This window comes from Opisthocomus hoazin, chromosome 15 (assembly GCF_030867145.1).
Source record: "Opisthocomus hoazin isolate bOpiHoa1 chromosome 15, bOpiHoa1.hap1, whole genome shotgun sequence".
NCBI lineage: Eukaryota > Metazoa > Chordata > Aves > Opisthocomiformes > Opisthocomidae > Opisthocomus > Opisthocomus hoazin.
The window spans coordinates 3,183,296-3,204,319 of NC_134428.1; positions in this window are offsets into that span (position 1 = coordinate 3,183,296).

A 21,024-nucleotide genomic window follows, 5' to 3' on the forward strand; every position below is an offset into this window, starting at 1 on the left:
CTGCAGATAGCTCGCAGCCAGAAAGAGCTAGCCTGGAAAGCTGTTGCTCAGCCTCATCTGCCCATGGCACTGCTCGCACAGAGGCACAGAGACTGGTGACTGCTTGCTTGTCTTGCCCCTCAAACTTCAAAACTGTATCTGGTGGTCCGTGGTGGGCGACTCTGGCAGCCCTGCTCTGAAAATTTGAATGTCTGCAGATAGCTCGCAGCCAGAAATAGCTAGCCTGGAAAGCTGTTGCTCAGCCTCATCTGCCCATGGCACTGCTCGCACAGAGGCACAGAGACTGGGGCTGCTTGCTTTTCTTGCCCCCTCAAAATTCAAAGGTATATTAGGTGGACCGTGCCGTGCGCCTCTGGCAGCCCTGCTCCGAAAATGCGAACGTCTGCAGATAGATCGCAGGCGGAAAGAGCTATCCCGGAAAACTGTTGCTCAGCCTCATCTGCCCATGGCACTGCTCGCACAGAGGCACAGAGACTGGGCTGCTTGCTTGTCTTGCCCCCGCAAACTTCAAACGTATTTTTAGGGGTCCGTGCCGGGCACATTCAGCAGTCCTGCTCCGAAAATGCGAACGTCTGCAGATAGCTCGCAGCCAGAAAGAGCTAACCTGGAAAGCTGTTGCTCAGCCTCATCTGCCCATGGCACTGCTCGCACAGAGGCACAGAGACTGGGGCTGCTTGCTTGTCTTGCCACCTCGAACTTGAAACGTACCTCTGATGGTTCGTGACGTGCGCCTCCTGCAGCCCTGCTCTGAAAATGCGAACGTCTGCAGATAGCTCGCAGCCAGAAAGAGCTAGCCTGGAAAGCTGTTGCTCAGCCTCATCTGCGAATATCACTGCTCGCACAGAGGCACAGAGACTGGGGCTGCTTGCTTGTCTTGCCCCCGCAAACTTCAAACGTATCTTTGGGTGTCCATGCAGGGGTCTACGCAGCCCTGCTCAGAAAATGCGAATGTCTGCAGATAGTTCGCAGCCAGAAAGAGCTAGCCTGGAAAGCTGTTGCTCAGCCTCATCTGCCCATGGCACTGCTTGCACAGAGGCACAGAGACTGGTGACTGCTTGATTGTCTTGCCACCTCGAACTTCAAAACTGTATGTGGAGGTCCGTGCCGGGCGACTCTGGCAGCCCTGCTCTGAAAATGCGAACGTCTGTAGATAGCTCGCAGCCAGAAAGAGCTGGCATGGAAAGCTGTTGCTCAGCCTCATCTGCCCATGGCACTGCTCGCACAGAGGCACAGAGACTGGGGCTGTTTGCTTGTCTTGCCCACTCAAACTTCAAACGTACCTCAGAGGGTTCGTGACGTGCGCCTCTGGCAGCCCTGCTCCGAAAATGCGAACGTCTGCAGATAGTTCTCAGCCAGAAAGAGCTAGCCTGGAAAGCTGTTGCTCAGCCTCATCTGCCCATGGCACTGCTCGCACAGAGGCACAGAGACTGGGGCTGCTTGCTTGTCTTGCCCCCAAAAATTTCAAAAGTGTCTTTAGGGGTCCGTGTCGGGCACATTCAGCACTCCTTCTCCGAACATGCGAACGTCTGCAGATAGCTCGCAGCCAGAAAGAGCGAGCTTGGAAAGCTGTTGCTCAGCCTCATCTGCCATGGCAGTGCTCGCACAGAGGCACAGAGACTGGGGCTACTTGCTTGTCTTGCCACCTCAAAATTCAAACGAATCTTAGGTGGACCGTGCAGGGAGCTTCCGGCAGCCCTGATTCGAATATGCGAATGTCTGCAGATAGCTCGCAGACAGAAAGAGCTAGCCTGGAAAGCTGTTGCTCAGCCTCATCTGCCCATGGCACTGCTCGCACAGAGGCACAGAGACTGGGGCTGCTTGCTTGTCTTGCCACCTCAAACTTCAAACGTAGCTTGGGTGGTCCGTGCATGGGGCCTCTAGCACCCCTGCTCTGAAAATGCGAACGTCTGCAGATAGCTCGCAGGCAGAAAGAGCTACCCCGGAAAGCTGTTGCTGAGCCTCATCTGCCCATGGCACTGCTCGCACAGAGGCACAGAGACTGAGGTTGCTTGAATGTCTTGCCATTACAAAATTCAAACGTAAATTGGCATTCCGTGGAGGGTGCCTCTGGCAGCCCTTCTCTGAAAATGCGAACGTCTCCAGATAGCTCGCAAGCAGAAAGAGCTAGCCTGGAAAGCTGTTGCTCATCCTCATCTGCCCATGGCACTGATCACACAGAGGCACAGAGACTGGGGCTGCTTGCTTGTCTTGCCACCTCAAACTTCAAACGTATCTTTAAGGGTCCGTGCAGGGAGCTTCCGGAATCCCTGCTCCATAAATGCGAACGTCTGCAGATAGCTCGCAGCAAGAAGAGGCTAGCCTGGAAAGCTGTTGCTCAGCCTCATCTGCCCAAGGCACTGCTCGCACAGAGGCACAGAGACTGGGCTGCTTGCTTGTCTTGCCACCTCAAACTTCAAATGTAACTTTTGGGGTCCGCGCAGAGGGCCTTCCGGCAGCTCTGCTCTGGAAATGCGAATGTCTGCATATAGATCGCAGGAAGAAAGAGCTAGCCTGGAAAGCTGTTGCTCAGCCTCATCTGCCCATGGCACTGCTCGCACAGAGGCACAGAGACTGGGGCTGCTTGTTTGTCTTGCGACCTCAAACTTCAAACTTAAGTTTGGGATTCCGTGGAGGGTGCCTCCGGCAGCCCTGCTGCAAAAATGCAAACGTCTGTAGATAGCTCGCAGCCAGAAAGAGCTAGCCTGGAAAACTGTTGCTCAGCCTCATCTGCCCATGGCACTGCTCACACAGAGGCACAGAGACTGGGGCTGCTTGCTTGTCTTGCCACCTCAAACTTCAAACTTAAGTTTGGTATTCCGTGGAGGGTGCCTCCGGCAGCCCTGCTGCGAAAATGCGAACGTCTGCAGATACATCGCAGGCAGAAAGAGCTAGCCTGGAAAGCTGTTGCTCAGCCTCATCTGCCCATGGCACTGCTCGCACAGAGGCACAGAGACTGGTGACTGCTTGATTGTCTTGCCACCTCGAACTTTAAAACTGTATGTGGAGGTCCGTGCCGGGCGACTCTGGCAGCCCTGCTCTGAAAATGCGAACGTCTGCAGATAGCTCGCAGCCAGAAAGAGCTAGCCTGGAAAGCTGTTGCTCAATCTCATCTGCCCACGGCACTGCTCGCACAGAGGCACAGAGACTGGGGCTGCTTGCTTTTCTTGCCCCCTAAAAATTCAAACGTATATTAGGTGGACCGTGCCGTGCGCCTCTGTCAGCCCTGCTCCGAAAATGCGAATGTCTGCAGATAGATCGCAGGCAGAAAGAGCTAGCCCGGAAAACTGTTGCTCAGCCTCATCTGCCCATGGCACTGCTCACACAGAGGCACAGAGACTGGGGCTGCTTGCTTGTACTGCCACCTCAAACTTCAAACGTATTTTTAGGGGTCCGTGCCGGGCACATTCAGCAGTCCTGCTCCGAAAATGCGAACGTCTGCAGATAGCTCGCAGCCAGAAAGAGCTAGCCTGGAAAGCTGTTGCTCAGCCTCATCTGCCCATGGCACTGCTCGCACAGAGGCACAGAGACTGGGGCTGCTTGCTTGTCTTGCCACCTCGAACTTGAAACGTACATCTGATGGTTCGTGACGTGCGCCTCTGGCAGCCCTGCTCTGAAAATGCGAACGTCTGCAGATAGCTCGCAGCCAGAAAGAGCTAGCCTGGAAAGCTGTTGCTCAGCCTCATCTGCCCATGGCACTGCTTGCACAGAGGCACAGAGACTGGTGACTGCTTGATTGTCTTGCCACCTCGAACTTTAAAACTGTATGTAGAGGTCCGTGCCGGGCGACTCTGGCAGCCCTGCTCTGAAAATGCGAACGTCTGCAGATAGCTCGCAGCCAGAAAGAGCTAGCCTGGAAAGCTGTTGCTCAGCCTCATCTGCCCATGGCACTGCTCGCACAGAGGCACAGAGACTGGGGCTGCTTGCTTGTCTTGCCACCTCAAACTTCAAACGTAGCTTGGGTGGTCCGTGCATGGGGCCTCTAGCACCCCTGCTCTGAAAATGCGAACGTCTGCAGATAGCTCGCAGCCAGAAAGAGCTATCCTGGAAAGCTGTTGCTCAGCCTCATCTGCCCATGGCACTGCTAGCACAGAGGCACAGAGACTGGTGACTGCTTGCTTGTCTTGCCCCTCAAACTTCAAAACTGTATCTGGTGGTCCGTGCTGGGTGACTCTGGCAGCCCTGCTCTGAAAATTTGAATGTCTGCAGATAGCTCGCAGCCAGAAATAGCTAGCCTGGAAAGCTGTTGCTCAACCTCATCTGCCCATGGCACTGCTCGCACAGAGGCACAGAGACTGGGGCTGCTTGCTTTTCTTGCCCCCTCAAAATTCAAACGTATATTAGGTGGACCGTGCCGTGCGCCTCTGGCAGCCCTGCTCCGAAAATGCGAACGTCTGCAGATAGATCGCAGGCAGAAAGAGCTAGCCCGGAAAACTGTTGCTCAGCCTCATCTGCCCATGGCACTGCTCACACAGAGGCACAGAGACTGGGGATGTTGCTTGTCTTGCCACCTCAAAATTCAAACGAATCTTAGCTGGACCGTGCAGGGAGCTTCCGGCAGCCCTGATTCGAATATGCGAATGTCTGCAGATAGCTCGCAGACAGAAAGAGCTAGCCCGGAAAACTGTTGCTCAGCCTCATCTGCCCATGGCATTGCTCACACAGAGGCACAGAGACTGGGGCTGCTTGCTTGTCCTGCCCCCTCAAACTTCAAACATATTTTTAGGGGTCCGTGCCGGGCACATTCAGCAGTCCTGCTCCGAAAATGCGAACGTCTGCAGATAGCTCGCAGCCAGAAAGAGCTAGCCTGGAAAGCTGTTGCTCAGCCTCATCTGCCCATGGCACTGCTCGCACAGAGGCACAGAGACTGGGGCTGCTTGCTTTTCTTGCCCCCTCAAAATTCAAACGTATATTAGGTGGACCGTGCCGTGTGCCTCTGGCAGCCCTGCTCTGAAAATGAGAAAGTCTGCAGATAGCTCGCAGCCAGAAAGAGCTAGCCTGGAAAGCTGTTGCTCAGCCTCATCTGCGAATATCACTGCTCGCACAGAGGCACAGAGACTGGGGCTGCTTGCTTGTCTTGCCACCTCAAACTTGAAACGTACCTCAGATGGTTTGTGACGTGCGCATCTGGCAGCCCTGTTCTGAAAATGCGAACGTCTGCAGATAGCTCGCAGCCAGAATGAGCTAGCCTGGAAAACTGTTGCTCAGCCTCATCTGCCCATGGACCTGCTCGCACAGAGGCACAGAGACTGGGGCTGCTTGCTTGTCTTGCCCCCGCAAACTTCAAACGTATCTTTGGGTGTCCATGCAGGGGCCTACGCAGCACTGCTCAGAAAATGCGAATGTCTGCAGATAGTTCGCAGCCACAAAGAGCTAGCCTGGAAAGCTGTTGCTCAGCCTCATCTGCCCATGGCACTGCTTGCACAGAGGCACAGAGACTGGTGACTGCTTGCTTGTCTTGCCACCTCGAACTTCAAAACTGTATGTGGAGGTCCGTGCCGGGCGACTCTGGCAGCCCTGCTCTGAAAATGCGAACGTCTGCAGATAGCTCGCAGCCAGAAAGAGCTAGCCTGGAAAGCTGTTGCTCAGCCTCATCTGCCCATGGTACTGCTCGCACAGAGGCACAGAGACTGGGGCTGCTTGCTTTTCTTGCCCCCTCAAAATTCAAAGGTATATTAGGTGGACCGTGCCGTGCGCCTCTGGCAGCCCTGCTCCGAAAATGCGAACGTCTGCAGATAGATCGCAGGCGGAAAGAGCTATCCCGGAAAACTGTTGCTCAGCCTCATCTGCCCATGGCACTGCTCGCACAGAGGCACAGAGACTGGGCTGCTTGCTTGTCTTGCCCCCTCAAATTTCAAACGTATTTTTAGGGGTCCGTGCCGGGCACATTCAGCAGTCCTGCTCCGAAAATGCGAACGTCTGCAGATAGCTCGCAGCCAGAAAGAGCTAACCTGGAAAGCTGTTGCTCAGCCTCATCTGCCCATGGCACTGCTCGCACAGAGGCACAGAGACTGGGGCTGCTTGCTTGTCTTGCCACCTCGAACTTGAAACGTACCTCTGATGGTTCGTGACGTGCGCCTCCTGCAGCCCTGCTCTGAAAATGCGAACGTCTGCAGATAGCTCGCAGCCAGAAAGAGCTAGCCTGGAAAGCTGTTGCTCAGCCTCATCTGCGAATATCACTGCTCGCACAGAGGCACAGAGACTGGGGCTGCTTGCTTGTCTTGCCCCCAAAAATTTCAAAAGTGTCTTTAGGGGTCCGTGTCGGGCACATTCAGCACTCCTGCTCCGAACATGCGAACGTCTGCAGATAGCTCGCAGCCAGAAAGAGCGAGCTTGGAAAGCTGTTGCTCAGCCTCATCTGCCATGGCAGTGCTCGCACAGAGGCACAGAGACTGGGGCTACTTGCTTGTCTTGCCACCTCAAAATTCAAACGAATCTTAGGTGGACCGTGCAGGGAGCTTCCGGCAGCCCTGATTCGAATATGCGAATGTCTGCAGATAGCTCGCAGCCAGAAAGAGCTAGCCTGGAAAGCTGTTGCTCAGCCTCATCTGCGAATATCACTGCTCGCACAGAGGCACAGAGACTGGGGCTGCTTGCTTGTCTTGCCACCTCAAACTTGAAACGTACCTCAGATGGTTTGTGACGTGCGCATCTGGCAGCCCTGCTCTGAAAATGCGAACGTCTGCAGATAGCTCGCAGCCAGAAAGAGCTAGCCTGGAAAGCTGTTGCTCATCCTCATCTGCCCATGGCACTGCTCGCACAGAGGCACAGAGAATGGGGCTGCTTGCTTGTCTTGCCCCCGCAAACTTCAAACGTATCTTTGGGTGTCCATGCAGGGGCCTACGCAGCCCTGCTCAGAAAATGTGAATGTCTGCAGATAGCTCGCAGCCAGAAAGAGCTAGCCTGGAAAGCTGTTGCTCAGCCTCATCTGCCCATGGCACTGCTTGCACAGAGGCACAGAGACTGGTGACTGCTTGCTTGTCTTGCCACCTCGAACTTCAAAACTGTATGTGGAGGTCCATGCCGGGCGACTCTGGCAGCCCTGCTCTGAAAATGCGAACGTCTGCAGATAGCTCGCAGCCAGAAAGAGCTAGCCTGGAAAGCTGTTGCTCAGCCTCATCTGCCCATGGCACTGCTCGCACAGAGGCACAGAGACTGGGGCTGCTTGCTTGTCTTGCCACCTCAAACTTCAAAAGTATCTTAGGTGGACCGTGATGTAAGATTCCGGCAGCCCTGCTCTGAAAATGCGAACGTCTGCAGATAGCTGGCAGCCAGAAAGTGCTAGCCTGGAAAGCTCTTGCTCAGCCTCATCTGCTCATGGCACTGCTCGCACAGAGGAACAGAGACTGGGGCTGCTTGCTTGTCTTGCCTCCTCACACTTCAAACGTAGTTTTGGGTGTCCATGCAGGGGCCTACGCAGCCCTGCTCTGAAAATGCGAACGTCTGTAGATAGCTCGCAGCCAGAAAGAGCTAGCCTGGAAAGCTGTTGCTCAGCCTCATCTGCCCACGGCACTGCTCGCACAGAGGCTCAGAGACTGGGGCTGCTTGCTTGTCTTGCCACCTTAAACTTCAAACGTAGCTTAGGTGGTCCGTGCATGGGGCCTCTAGCACCCCTACTCTGAAAATGCGAACATCTGCAGATTGCTCGCAGCCAGAAAGAGCTAGCCTGGAAAGCTGTTCCTCAGCCTCATCTGCCCATGGCACTGCTCGCACAGAGGCACAGAGACTGGGGCTGCTTGCTTTTCTTGCTCCCTCAAAATTCAAACGTATATTAGGTGGACCGTGCCGTGCGCCTCTGGCAGCCCTGCTCCGAATATGCGAACGTCTGCAGATAGATCGCAGGCAGAAAGAGTTAGCCCTGAAAACTGTTGCTCAGCCTCATCTGCCCATGGCACTGCTCACACAGAGGCACAGAGACTGGGGCTGCTTGCTTGTCTTGCCACCTTAAACTTCAAACTTAGCTTAGGTGGTCCGTGCATGGGGCCTCTAGCCAACCTGCTCTGAAAATGCGAACATCTGCAGATTGCTCGCAGCCAGAAACAGCTAGCCTGGAAAGCTGTTGCTCAGACTCATCTGCCCATGGCACTGCTTGCACAGAGGCACAGAGACTGGGGCTGCTTGCTTGTCTTGCCACCTCAAAATTCAAACGTAAATTGGGATTCCGTGGAGTGTGCCTCCGGAAGCCCTGCTCCGAAAATGCGAAAATCTGCAGATATTTCGCAGCCAGAAAGAGCTAGCCTGGAAAGCTGTTGCTCAGCCTCATCTGCCCATGGCACTGCTCGCACAGAGGCACAGAGACTGGGGCTGCTTGCTTGTCTTGCCCCCTCACACTTCAAACGTAGCTTAGGTGGTCCGTGCCTGGCGCCTCCTGCAGCACTGCTTCCAAAACGCGAACGTCTGCAGATAACTGGCAGCCAGAAAGAGCTAGCCTGGAAAGCTGTTGCTCAGCCTCATCTGCCCATGGCACTGCTCGCACAGAGGCACAGAGACTGGGGCGGCTTGCTTGTCTTGCCCACTCAAACTTCAAACGTAACTTTGGGTGTCCATGCGGGGGCCTACACAGCCCTGCTCTGAAAAAGCGAACGTCTGCAGATTGCTCGCAGCCAGAAAGAGCTAGCCTGGAAAGCTGTTGCTCAGCCTCATCTGCCCATGGCACTGCTCGCACAGAGGCACAGAGACTGGTGACTGCTTGCTTGTCTTGCCACCTCGAACTTCAAAACTGTATGTGGAGGTCCGTGCCGGGCGACTCTGGCAGCCCTGCTCTGAAAATGCGAACGTCTGCAGATAGCTCGCAGGCAGAAAGAGCTAGCCTGGAAAGCTGTTGCTCAGCCTCATCTGCCCATGGCACTGCTCACACAGAGGCACAGAGACTGGGGCTGCTTGCTTGTCTTGCCCCCCCAAATTTCAAAAGTGTCTTTAGGGGTCCGTATCGGGCACATTCAGCACTCCTGCTCCGAACATGCGAACGTCTGCAGATAGCTCGCAGCCAGAAAGAGCGAGCTTGGAAAACTGTTGCTCAGCCTCATCTGCCATGGCACTGCTCACACAGAGGCACAGAGACTGGTGACTGCTTGCTTGTCTTGCCACCTCGAACTTCAAAACTGTATGTGGAGGTCCGTGCCGGGCGACTCTGGCAGCCCTGCTCTGAAAATGCGAACGTCTGCAGATAGCTCGCAGCCAGAAAGAGCTAGCCTGGAAAGCTGTTGCTCAGCCTCATCTGCCCATGGCACTGCTCGCACAGAGGCACAGAGACTGGGGCTGCTTGCTTGTCTTGCCCCCTCACACTTCAAACGTAGTTTTGGGTATCCATGCAGGGGCCTACGCAGCCCTGCTCTGAAAATGCGGACGTCTGTATATAGCTCGCAGCCAGAAAGAGCTAGCCTGGAAAGCTGTTGCTCAGCCTCATCTGCCCACGGCACTGCTCGCACAGAGGCACAGAGATTGGGGCTGCTCGCTTGTCTTGCCACCTTAAACTTCAAACGTAGCTTAGGTGGTCCGTGCATGGGGCCTCTAGCACCCCTGCTCTGAAAATGCGAACATCTGCAGATAGCTCGCAGCCGGAAAGAGCTAGCCTGGAAAGCTGTTGCTCAGCCTCACCTGCCCATGGTACTGCTCGCACAGAGGCACAGAGACTGGGGCTGCTTGCTTGTCTTGCCCCCTCAAACTTCAAAGGTATCTTGGGGTGTCCATGCAGGGGCCTACGCAGCCCTGCTCCGTAAATGCGAACGTCTGCAGATAGCTCGCAGCCAGTAAGATCTAGCCTGGAAAGCTGTTGCTCAGCCTCATCTGCCCATGGCACTGCTCGCACAGAGGCACAGAGACTGGGGCTGCTTGCTTGTACTGCCACCTAAAACTTCAAAAGTATCTTAGGTGGACCGTGGCGGAAGCTTCCGGCAGCCCTGCTCCGAAAATGCGAACGTCTGCAGATAGCTCTCAGCCAGAAAGAGCTGGCATGGAAAGCTGTTGGTCAGCCTCATCTGCCCATGACACTGCTCGCACAGAGGCACAGAGACTGGGGCTGCTTTCTTGTCTTACCCACTCAAACTTCAAACGTATCTTTGGGTGTCCATGCGGGGGCCTACACAGCCCTGCTCTGAAAATGCGAACGTCTGCAGATAGCTCGCAGGCAGAAAGAGCTAGCCTGGAAAGCTGTTGGTCAGCCTCATCTGCTCATGGCACTGCTCGCACAGAGGCACAGAGACTGGGGCTGCTTGCTTGTCTTGCCACCTTAAACTTCAAACGTATCTTTGGGTGTCCATGCAGGGGCCTACGCAGCCCTGCTCTGAAAATGCGAACGTCTGTAGATAGCTCGCAGCCAGAAAGAGCTAGCCTGGAAAGCTGTTGCTCAGCCTCATCTGCCCACGGCACTGCTCGCACAGAGGCACAGAGACTGGGGCTGCTTGCTTGTCTTGCCACCTTAAACTTCAAACGTAGCTTAGGTGGTCCGTGCATGGGGCCTCTAGCACCCCTGCTCTGAAAATGCGAACATCTGCAGATTGCTCGCAGCCAGAAATAGCTAGCCTGGAAAGCTGTTGCTCAGCCTCATCTGCCCATGGCACTTCTCGCACACAGGCACAGAGACTGGGGCTGCTTGCTTGTCTTGCCCCCACAAATTTCAAAAGTGTCTTTAGGGATCTGTGCCGGGCACATTCAGCACTCCTGCTCCGAACATGCGAACGTCTGCAGATAGCTCGCAGCCAGAAAGAGCGAGCTTGGAAAGCTGTTGCTCAGCCTCATCTGCCATGGCACTGCTCACACAGAGGCACAGAGACTGGGGCTACTTGCTTGTCTTGCCACCTCAAAATTCAAACGAATCTTAGGTGGACCGTGCAGGGAGCTTCCGGCATCCCTGATTCGAATATGCGAAAGTCTGCAGATAGCCCGCAGCCAGAAAGAGCTAGCCTGGAAAGCTGTTGCTCAGCCTCATCTGCCCATGGCACTGCTCGCACAGAGGCACAGAGACTGGGGCTGCTTGCTTTTCTTGCTCCCTCAAAATTCAAACGTATATTAGGTGGACCGTGCCGTGCGCCTCTGGCAGCCCTGCTCCGAATATGCGAACGTCTGCAGATAGATCGCAGGCAGAAAGAGTTAGCCCTGAAAACTGTTGCTCAGCCTCATCTGCCCATGGCACTGCTCACACAGAGGCACAGAGACTGGGGCTGCTTGCTTGTCTTGCCACCTTAAACTTCAAACGTAGCTTAGGTGGTCCGTGCATGGGGCCTCTAGCCAACCTGCTCTGAAAATGCGAACGTCTGCACATAGCTCGCAGCCAGAAACAGCTAGCCTGGAAAGCTGTTGCTCAGCCTCATCTGCCCATGGCACTGCTTGCACAGAGGCACAGAGACTGGGGCTGCTTGCTTGTCTTGCCACCTCAAAATTCAAACGTAAATTGGGATTCCGTGGAGTGTGCCTCCGGCAGCCCTGCTCCGAAAATGCGAAAATCTGCAGATATTTCGCAGCCAGAAAGAGCTAGCCTGGAAAGCTGTTGCTCAGCCTCATCTGCCCATGGCACTGCTCGCACAGAGGCACAGAGACTGGGGCTGCTTGCTTGTCTTGCCCCCTCACACTTCAAACGTAGCTTAGGTGGTCCGTGCCTGGCGCCTCCTGCAGCACTGCTTCCAAAACGCGAACGTCTGCAGATAACTGGCAGCCAGAAAGAGCTAGCCTGGAAAGCTGTTGCTCAGCCTCATCTGCCCATGGCACTGCTCGCACAGAGGCACAGAGACTGGGGCGGCTTGCTTGTCTTGCCCACTCAAACTTCAAACGTAACTTTGGGTGTCCATGCGGGGGCCTACACAGCCCTGCTCTGAAAAAGCGAACGTCTGCAGATTGCTCGCAGCCAGAAAGAGCTAGCCTGGAAAGCTGTTGCTCAGCCTCATCTTCCCATGGCACTGCTCGCACAGAGGCACAGAGACTGGTGACTGCTTGCTTGTCTTGCCACCTCGAACTTCAAAACTGTATGTGGAGGTCCGTGCCGGGCGACTCTGGCAGCCCTGCTCTGAAAATGCGAACGTCTGCAGATAGCTCGCAGGCAGAAAGAGCTAGCCTGGAAAGCTGTTGCTCAGCCTCATCTGCCCATGGCACTGCTCGCACAGAGGCACAGAGACTGGGGCTGCTTGCTTGTCTTGCAACCTCAAACTTCAAATGTATCTTAGGTGGTCCGTACCGCGCGTCTCCGGTAGCCCTGCTCTGAAAATGTGAACGTCTGCAGATTGCTCGCAGCCAGAAATAGCTAGCCTGGAAAGCTGTTGCTCAGCCTCATCTGCCCATGGCACTGCTCACACAGAGGCACAGAGACTGGGGCTGCTTGCTTGTATTGCCCCCCCAAATTTCAAAAGTGTCTTTAGGGGTCCGTATCGGGCACATTCAGCACTCCTGCTCCGAACATGCGAACGTCTGCAGATAGCTCGCAGCCAGAAAGAGCGAGCTTGGAAAACTGTTGCTCAGCCTCATCTGCCATGGCACTGCTCACACAGAGGCACAGAGACTGGTGACTGCTTGCTTGTCTTGCCACCTCGAACTTCAAAACTGTATGTGGAGGTCCGTGCCGGGCGACTCTGGCAGCCCTGCTCTGAAAATGCGAACGTCTGCAGATAGCTCGCAGCCAGAAAGAGCTAGCCTGGAAAGCTGTTGCTCAGCCTCATCTGCCCATGGCACTGCTCGCACAGAGGCACAGAGACTGGGGCTGCTTGCTTGTCTTGCCCCCTCACACTTCAAACGTAGTTTTGGGTATCCATGCAGGGGCCTACGCAGCCCTGCTCTGAAAATGCGGACGTCTGTAGATAGCTCGCAGCCAGAAAGAGCTAGCCTGGAAAGCTGTTGCTCAGCCTCATCTGCCCACGGCACTGCTCGCACAGAGGCACAGAGATTGGGGCTGCTCGCTTGTCTTGCCACCTTAAACTTCAAACGTAGCTTAGGTGGTCCGTGCATGGGGCCTCTAGCACCCCTGCTCTGAAAATGCGAACATCTGCAGATAGCTCGCAGCCGGAAAGAGCTAGCCTGGAAAGCTGTTGCTCAGCCTCACCTGCCCATGGTACTGCTCGCACAGAGGCACAGAGACTGGGGCTGCTTGCTTGTCTTGCCCCCTCAAACTTCAAAGGTATCTTGGGGTGTCCATGCAGGGGCCTACGCAGCCCTGCTCCGTAAATGCGAACGTCTGCAGATAGCTCGCAGCCAGAAAGATCTAGCCTGGAAAGCTGTTGCTCAGCCTCATCTGCCCATGGCACTGCTCGCACAGAGGCACAGAGACTGGGGCTGCTTGCTTGTACTGCCACCTAAAACTTCAAAAGTATCTTAGGTGGACCGTGGCGGAAGCTTCCGGCAGCCCTGCTCCGAAAATGCGAACGTCTGCAGATAGCTCTCAGCCAGAAAGAGCTGGCATGGAAAGCTGTTGGTCAGCCTCATCTGCCCATGACACTGCTCGCACAGAGGCACAGAGACTGGGGCTGCTTTCTTGTCTTACCCACTCAAACTTCAAATGTATCTTTGGGTGTTCATGCGGGGGCCTACACAGCCCTGCTCTGAAAATGCGAACGTCTGCAGATAGCTCGCAGGCAGAAAGAGCTAGCCTGGAAAGCTGTTGGTCAGCCTCATCTGCTCATGGCACTGCTCGCACAGAGGCACAGAGACTGGGGCTGCTTGCTTGTCTTGCCACCTTAAACTTCAAACGTATCTTTGGGTGTCCATGCAGGGGCCTACGCAGCCCTGCTCTGAAAATGCGAACGTCTGTAGATAGCTCGCAGCCAGAAAGAGCTAGCCTGGAAAGCTGTTGCTCAGCCTCATCTGCCCACGGCACTGCTCGCACAGAGGCACAGAGACTGGGGCTGCTTGCTTGTCTTGCCACCTTAAACTTCAAACGTAGCTTAGGTGGTCCGTGCATGGGGCCTCTAGCACCCCTGCTCTGAAAATGCGAACATCTGCAGATTGCTCGCAGCCAGAAATAGCTAGCCTGGAAAGCTGTTGCTCAGCCTCATCTGCCCATGGCACTTCTCGCACACAGGCACAGAGACTGGGGCTGCTTGCTTGTCTTGCCCCCACAAATTTCAAAAGTGTCTTTAGGGATCTGTGCCGGGCACATTCAGCACTCCTGCTCCGAACATGCGAACGTCTGCAGATAGCTCGCAGCCAGAAAGAGCGAGCTTGGAAAGCTGTTGCTCAGCCTCATCTGCCATGGCACTGCTCACACAGAGGCACAGAGACTGGGGCTACTTGCTTGTCTTGCCACCTCAAAATTAAAACGAATCTTAGGTGGACCGTGCAGGGAGCTTCCGGCATCCCTGATTCGAATATGCGAAAGTCTGCAGATAGCCCGCAGCCAGAAAGAGCTAGCCTGGAAAGCTGTTGCTCAGCCTCATCTGCCCATGGCACTGCTCGCACAGAGGCACAGAGACTGGGGCTGCTTGCTTTTCTTGCTCCCTCAAAATTCAAACGTATATTAGGTGGACCGTGCCGTGCGCCTCTGGCAGCCCTGCTCCGAATATGCGAACGTCTGCAGATAGATCGCAGGCAGAAAGAGTTAGCCCTGAAAACTGTTGCTCAGCCTCATCTGCCCATGGCACTGCTCACACAGAGGCACAGAGACTGGGGCTGCTTGCTTGTCTTGCCACCTTAAACTTCAAACTTAGCTTAGGTGGTCCGTGCATGGGGCCTCTAGCCAACCTGCTCTGAAAATGCGAACATCTGCAGATTGCTCGCAGCCAGAAACAGCTAGCCTGGAAAGCTGTTGCTCAGACTCATCTGCCCATGGCACTGCTTGCACAGAGGCACAGAGACTGGGGCTGCTTGCTTGTCTTGCCACCTCAAAATTCAAACGTAAATTGGGATTCCGTGGAGTGTGCCTCCGGCAGCCCTGCTCCGAAAATGCGAAAATCTGCAGATATTTCGCAGCCAGAAAGAGCTAGCCTGGAAAGCTGTTGCTCAGCCTCATCTGCCCATGGCACTGCTCGCACAGAGGCACAGAGACTGGGGCTGCTTGCTTGTCTTGCACCCTCAAAATTCAAACGTAGCTTAGGTGGTCCGTGCCTGGCGCCTCCTGCAGCACTGCTTCCAAAACGCGAACGTCTGCAGATAACTGGCAGCCAGAAAGAGCTAGCCTGGAAAGCTGTTGCTCAGCCTCATCTGCCCATGGCACTGCTCGCACAGAGGCACAGAGACTGGGGCGGCTTGCTTGTCTTGCCCACTCAAACTTCAAACGTAACTTTGGGTGTCCATGCGGGGGCCTACACAGCCCTGCTCTGAAAAAGCGAACGTCTGCAGATTGCTCGCAGCCAGAAAGAGCTAGCCTGGAAAGCTGTTGCTCAGCCTCATCTGCCCATGGCACTGCTTGCACAGAGGCACAGAGACTGGTGACTGCTTGCTTGTCTTGCCACCTCGAACTTCAAAACTGTATGTGGAGGTCTGTGCCGGGCGACTCTGGCAGCCCTGCTCTGAAAATGCGAACGTCTGCAGATAGCTCGCAGGCAGAAAGAGCTAGCCTGGAAAGCTGTTGCTCAGCCTCATCTGCCCATGGCACTGCTCGCACAGAGGCACAGAGACTGGGGCTGCTTGCTTGTCTTGCAACCTCAAACTTCAAATGTATCTTAGGTGGTCCGTACCGCGCATCTCCGGTAGCCCTGCTCTGAAAATGTGAACGTCTGCAGATTGCTCGCAGCCAGAAAGAGCTATCCTGGAAAGCTGTTGCTCAGCCTCATCTGCCCATGGCACTGCTCACACAGAGGCACAGAGACTGGGGCTGCTTGCTTGTCTTGCCCCCCCAAATTTCAAAAGTGTCTTTAGGGGTCCGTGTCGGGCACATTCAGCACTCCTGCTCCGAACATGCGAACGTCTGCAGATAGCTCGCAGCCAGAAAGAGCGAGCTTGGAAAGCTGTTGCTCAGCCTCATCTGCCATGGCACTGCTCACACAGAGGCACAGAGACTGGTGACTGCTTGCTTGTCTTGCCACCTCGAACTTCAAAACTGTATGTGGAGGTCCGTGCCGGGCGACTCTGGCAGCCCTGCTCTGAAAATGCGAACGTCTGCAGATAGCTCGCAGCCAGAAAGAGCTAGCCTGGAAAGCTCTTGCTCAGCCTCATCTGCCCATGGCACTGCTCGCACAGAGGCACAGAGACTGGGGCTGCTTGCTTGTCTTGCCCCCTCACACTTCAAACGTAGTTTTGGGTATCCATGCAGGGGCCTACGCAGCCCTGCTCTGAAAATGCGGACGTCTGTAGATAGCTCGCAGCCAGAAACAGCTAGCCTGGAAAGCTGTTGCTCAGACTCATCTGCCCACGGCACTGCTCGCACAGAGGCACAGAGATTGGGGCTGCTCGCTTGTCTTGCCACCTTAAACTTCAAACGTAGCTTAGGTGGTCCGTGCATGGGGCCTCTAGCACCCCTGCTCTGAAAATGCGAACATCTGCAGATAGCTCGCAGCCAGAAAGAGCTAGCCTGGAAAGCTGTTGCTCAGCCTCATCTGCCCATGGTACTGCTCGCACAGAGGCACAGAGACTGGGGCTGCTTGCTTGTCTTGCCCCCTCAAACTTCAAAGGTATCTTGGGGTGTCCATGCAGGGGCCTACGCAGCCCTGCTCCGTAAATGCGAACGTCTGCAGATAGCTCGCAGCCAGAAAGATCTAGCCTGGAAAGCTGTTGCTCAGCCTCATCTGCCCATGGCACTGCTCGCACAGAGGCACAGAGACTGGGTCTGCTTGCTTGTACTGCCACCTAAAACTTCAAAAGTATCTTAGGTGGACCGTGGCGGAAGCTTCCGGCAGCCCTGCTCCGAAAATGTGAACGTCTGCAGATAGCTCTCAGCCAGAAAGAGCTGGCATGGAAAGCTGTTGGTCAGCCTCATCTGCCCATGACACTGCTCGCACAGAGGCACAGAGACTGGGGCTGCTTGCTTGTCTTGCAACCTCAAACTTCAAATGTATCTTAGGTGGTCCGTACCGGGCGTCTCCGGTAGCCCTGCTCTGAAAATGTGAACGTCTGCAGATAGCTCGCAGGCAGAAAGAGCTAGCCTGGAAAGCTGTTGCTCAGCCTCATCTGCACATGGCACTGCTCGCACAGAGGCACAGAGACTGGGGCTGCTTTCTTGTCTTGCCCACTCAAACTTCAAACGTATCTTTGAGTGTCCATGCGGGGGCCTACACAGTCCTGCTCCGAACATGCGAACGTCTGCAGATAGCTAGCAGCCAGAAAGAGCGAGCTTGGAAAGCTGTTGCTCAGCCTCATCTGCCCATGGCACTGCTCGCACAGAGGCACAGAGACTGAGGCTGCTTGCTTTTCTTGCCCCCTCAAAATTAAAACGTATATTAGGTGGACCGTGCCGTGCGCCTCTGGCAGCCCTGCTCCGAAAATGCGAACGTCTGCAGATAGATCGCAGGCAGAAAGAGCTAGCCCGGAAAACTGTTGCTCAGCCTCATCTGCCCATGGCACTGCTCACACAGAGGCACAGACACTGGCGCTGCTTGCTTGTACTGCCCTCTCAAACTTCAAACGTATTTTTAGGGGTCCGTGCCGGGCACATTCAGCAGTCCTGCCCGAAAATCCGAACGTCTGCAGATAGCTCGCAGCCAGACAGATCTAGCCGGGAAAGCTGTTGCTCAGCCTCATCTGCGAATATCACTGCTCGCACAGAGGCACAGAGACTGGGGCTGCTTGCTTGTCTTGCCACCTTAAACTTCAAACGTAGCTTAGGTGGTCCGTGCATGGGGCCTCTAGCACCCCTGCTCTGAAAATGCGAACATCAGCAGATTGCTCACAGCCAGAAACAGCTAGCCTGGAAAGCTGTTGCTCAGACTCATCTGCCCATGGCACTGCTTGCACAGAGGCACAGAGACTGGGGCTGCTTGCTTGTTTTGCCCCCTCAAACTCCAAACGTATCTTTGTGTATCCATGCGGGGGCCTACACAGCCGTGCTCTGAAAAGGCGAACGTCTGCAGATAACTGGCAGCCAGAAAGATCTAGCCTGGAAAGCTGTTGCTCAGCCTCATCTGCGAATATCACTGCTCGCACAGAGGCACACAGACTGGTGACTGCTTGCTTGTCTTGCCCCTCAAACTTCAAAACTGTATCTGGTGGTCCGTGCCGGGCGACTCTCGCAGCCCTGCTCTGAAAATTTGAATGTCTGCAGATAGCTCGCAGCCAGAAATAGCTAGCCTGGAAAGCTGTTGCTCAGCCTCATCTGCCCATGGCACTGCTCGCACAGAGGCACAGAGACTGGGGCTGCTTGCTTTTCTTGCCCCCTCAAAATTACAAACGTATATTAGGTGGACCGTGCCGTGCGCCTCTGGCAGCCCTGCTCCGAAAATGCGAACGTCTGCAGATAGATCGCAGGCAGAAAGAGCTAGCCTGGAAAACTGTTGCTCAGCCTCATCTGCCCATGGCACTGCTCGCACAGAGGCACAGAGACTGGCGCTGCTTGCTTGTACTGCCCCCTCAAACTTCAAACGTATTTTTAGGGGTACGTGCTGGGCATATTCAGCAGTCCTGCTCCGAAAATGCGAACGTCTGCAGATAGCTCGCAGCCAGAAAGAGCTAGCCTGGAAAGCTGTTGCTCAGACTCATCTGCGAATATCACTGGTCGCACAGAGGCACAGAGAATGGGGCTGCTTGCTTGTCTTGCCCCCGCAAACTTCAAACGTATCTTTGGGTGTCCATGCAGGGCCTACACAGACCTGCTCAGAAAATGCGAATGTCTGCAGATAGCTCGCAGGCAGAAAGAGCTAGCCTGGAAAGCTGTTGCTCAGCCTCATCTGCCCATGGCACTGCTTGCACAGAGGCACAGAGACTGGTGACTGCTTGCTTGTCTTGCCACCTCGAACTTCAAAACTGTATGTGGAGGTCCGTGCCGGGCGACTCTGGCAGCCCTGCTCTGAAAATGCGAACGTCTGCAGATAGCTCGCAGCCAGAAAAAGCTAGCCTGGAAAGCTGTTGCTCAGCCTCATCTGCCCATGGCACTGCTCGCACAGAGGCACAGAGACTGGGGCTGCTTGCTTGTCTTGCCCCCTCACACTTCAAACGTAGTTTTGGGTGTCCATGCAGGGGCCTACGCAGCCCTGCTCTGAAAATGCGAACGTCTGCAGATAGCTCGCAGCCAGAAAGAGCTAGCATGGAAAGCTGTTGCTCAGCCTCATCTGCCCATGGCACTGCTTGCACAGAGGCACAGAGACTGGTGACTGCTTGCTTGTCTTGCCACCTCGAACTTCAAAACTGTATGTGGAGGTCCGTGCCGGGCGACTCTGGCAGCCCTGCTCTGAAAATGCGAACGTCTGCAGATAGCTCGCAGCCGGAAAGAGCTAGCCTGGAAAGCTGTTGCTCAGCCTCATCTGCCCATGGCACTGCTCGCACAGAGGCACAGGGACTGGGGCTGCTTGCTTGTCTTGCAACCTCAAACTTCAAATGTATCTTACGTGGTCCGTACCGGGCTTCTCCGGTAGCCCTGCTCTGAAAATGTGAACGTCTGCAGATTGCTCGCAGCCAGAAATAGCTAGCCTGGAAAGCTGTTGCTCAGCCTCATCTGCCCATGGCACTGATCGCACACAGGCACAGAGACTGGGGCTGCTTGCTTGTCTTGCCCCCCCAAATTTCAAAAGTGTCTTTAGGTGTCCGTGCCGGGCACATTCAGCACTCCTGCTCCGAACATGCGAACGTCTGCAGATAGCTCGCAGCCAGAAAGAGCGAGCTTGGAAAGCTGTTGCTCAGCCTCATCTGCCATGGCACTGCTCACACAGAGGCACAGAGACTGGTGACCGCTTGCTTGTCTTGCCCCTCAAACTTCAAAAATGTATCTGGTGGTCCGTGCCGGGCGACTCTGGCAGCCCTGCTCTGAAAATTTGAATGTCTGCAGATAGCTCGCAGCCAGAAATAGCTAGCCTGGAAAGCTGTTGCTCAGCCTCATCTGCCCATGGCACTGCTCGCACAGAGGCACAGAGACTGGGGCTGCTTGCTTGTCTTGCCACCTCAAAATTCAAACTTAGCTTAGGTGGTCCGTGGATGGGGCCTCTAGCACCCCTGCTCTGAAAATGCGAACATCTGCAGATTGCTCGCAGCCAGAAACAGCTAGCCTGGAAAGCTGTTGCTCAGACTCATCTGCCCATGGCACTGCTCGCACAGAGGCACAGAGACTGGGGCTGCTTGCTTGTCTTGCCACCTCAAAATTCAAACGTAAATTGGGATTCCGTGGAGTGTGCCTTCGGCAGCCCTGCTCCGAAAATGCGAAAATCTGCAGATATTTCGCAGCCAGAAAGAGCTAGCCTGGAAAGTTGTTGCTCAGCCTCATCTGCCCATGGCACTGCTCGCACAAAGGCACAGAGACTGGGGCTGCTTGCTTGTCTTGCCCACTCAAACTTCAAACGTAGCTTAGGTGGTCCGTGCCTGGCGCCTCCTGCAGCACTGCTCCCAAAATGCGAACGTCTGCAGATAACTGGCAGCCAGAAAGAGCTAGCCTGGAAAGCTGTTGCTCAGCCTCATCTGCCCATGGCACTGCTCGCACAGAGGCACAGAGACTGGGGCTGCTTGCTTGTCTTGCCCACTCAATCTCCAAACGTATCTTTGGGTGTCCATGCGGGGGCCTACACAGCCCTGCTCCGAAAATGCGAACGTCTGCAGATTGCTCGCAGCCAGAAAGAACTAGCCTGGAAAGCTGTTGCTCAGCCTCATCTGCCCATGGCACTGCTCGCACAGAGGCACAGAGACTGGTGACTGCTTGCTTGTCTTGCCACCTCGAACTTCAAAACTGTATGTGGAGGTCCGTGTCGGGCGACTCTGGCAGCCCTGCTCTGAAAATGCGAACGTCTGCAGATAGCTCGCAGCCGGAAAGAGCTAGCCTGGAAAGCTGTTGCTCAGCCTCATCTGCCCATGGCACTGCTCGCACAGAGGCACAGAGACTGGGGCTGCTTGCTTGTCTTGCAACCTCAAACTTCAAATGTATCTTAGGTGGTCCGTACCGGGCGTCTCCGGTAGCCCTGCTCTGAAAATGTGAACGTCTGCAGATTGCTCGCAGCCAGAAATAGCTAGCCTGGAAAGCTGTTGCTCAGCCTCATCTGC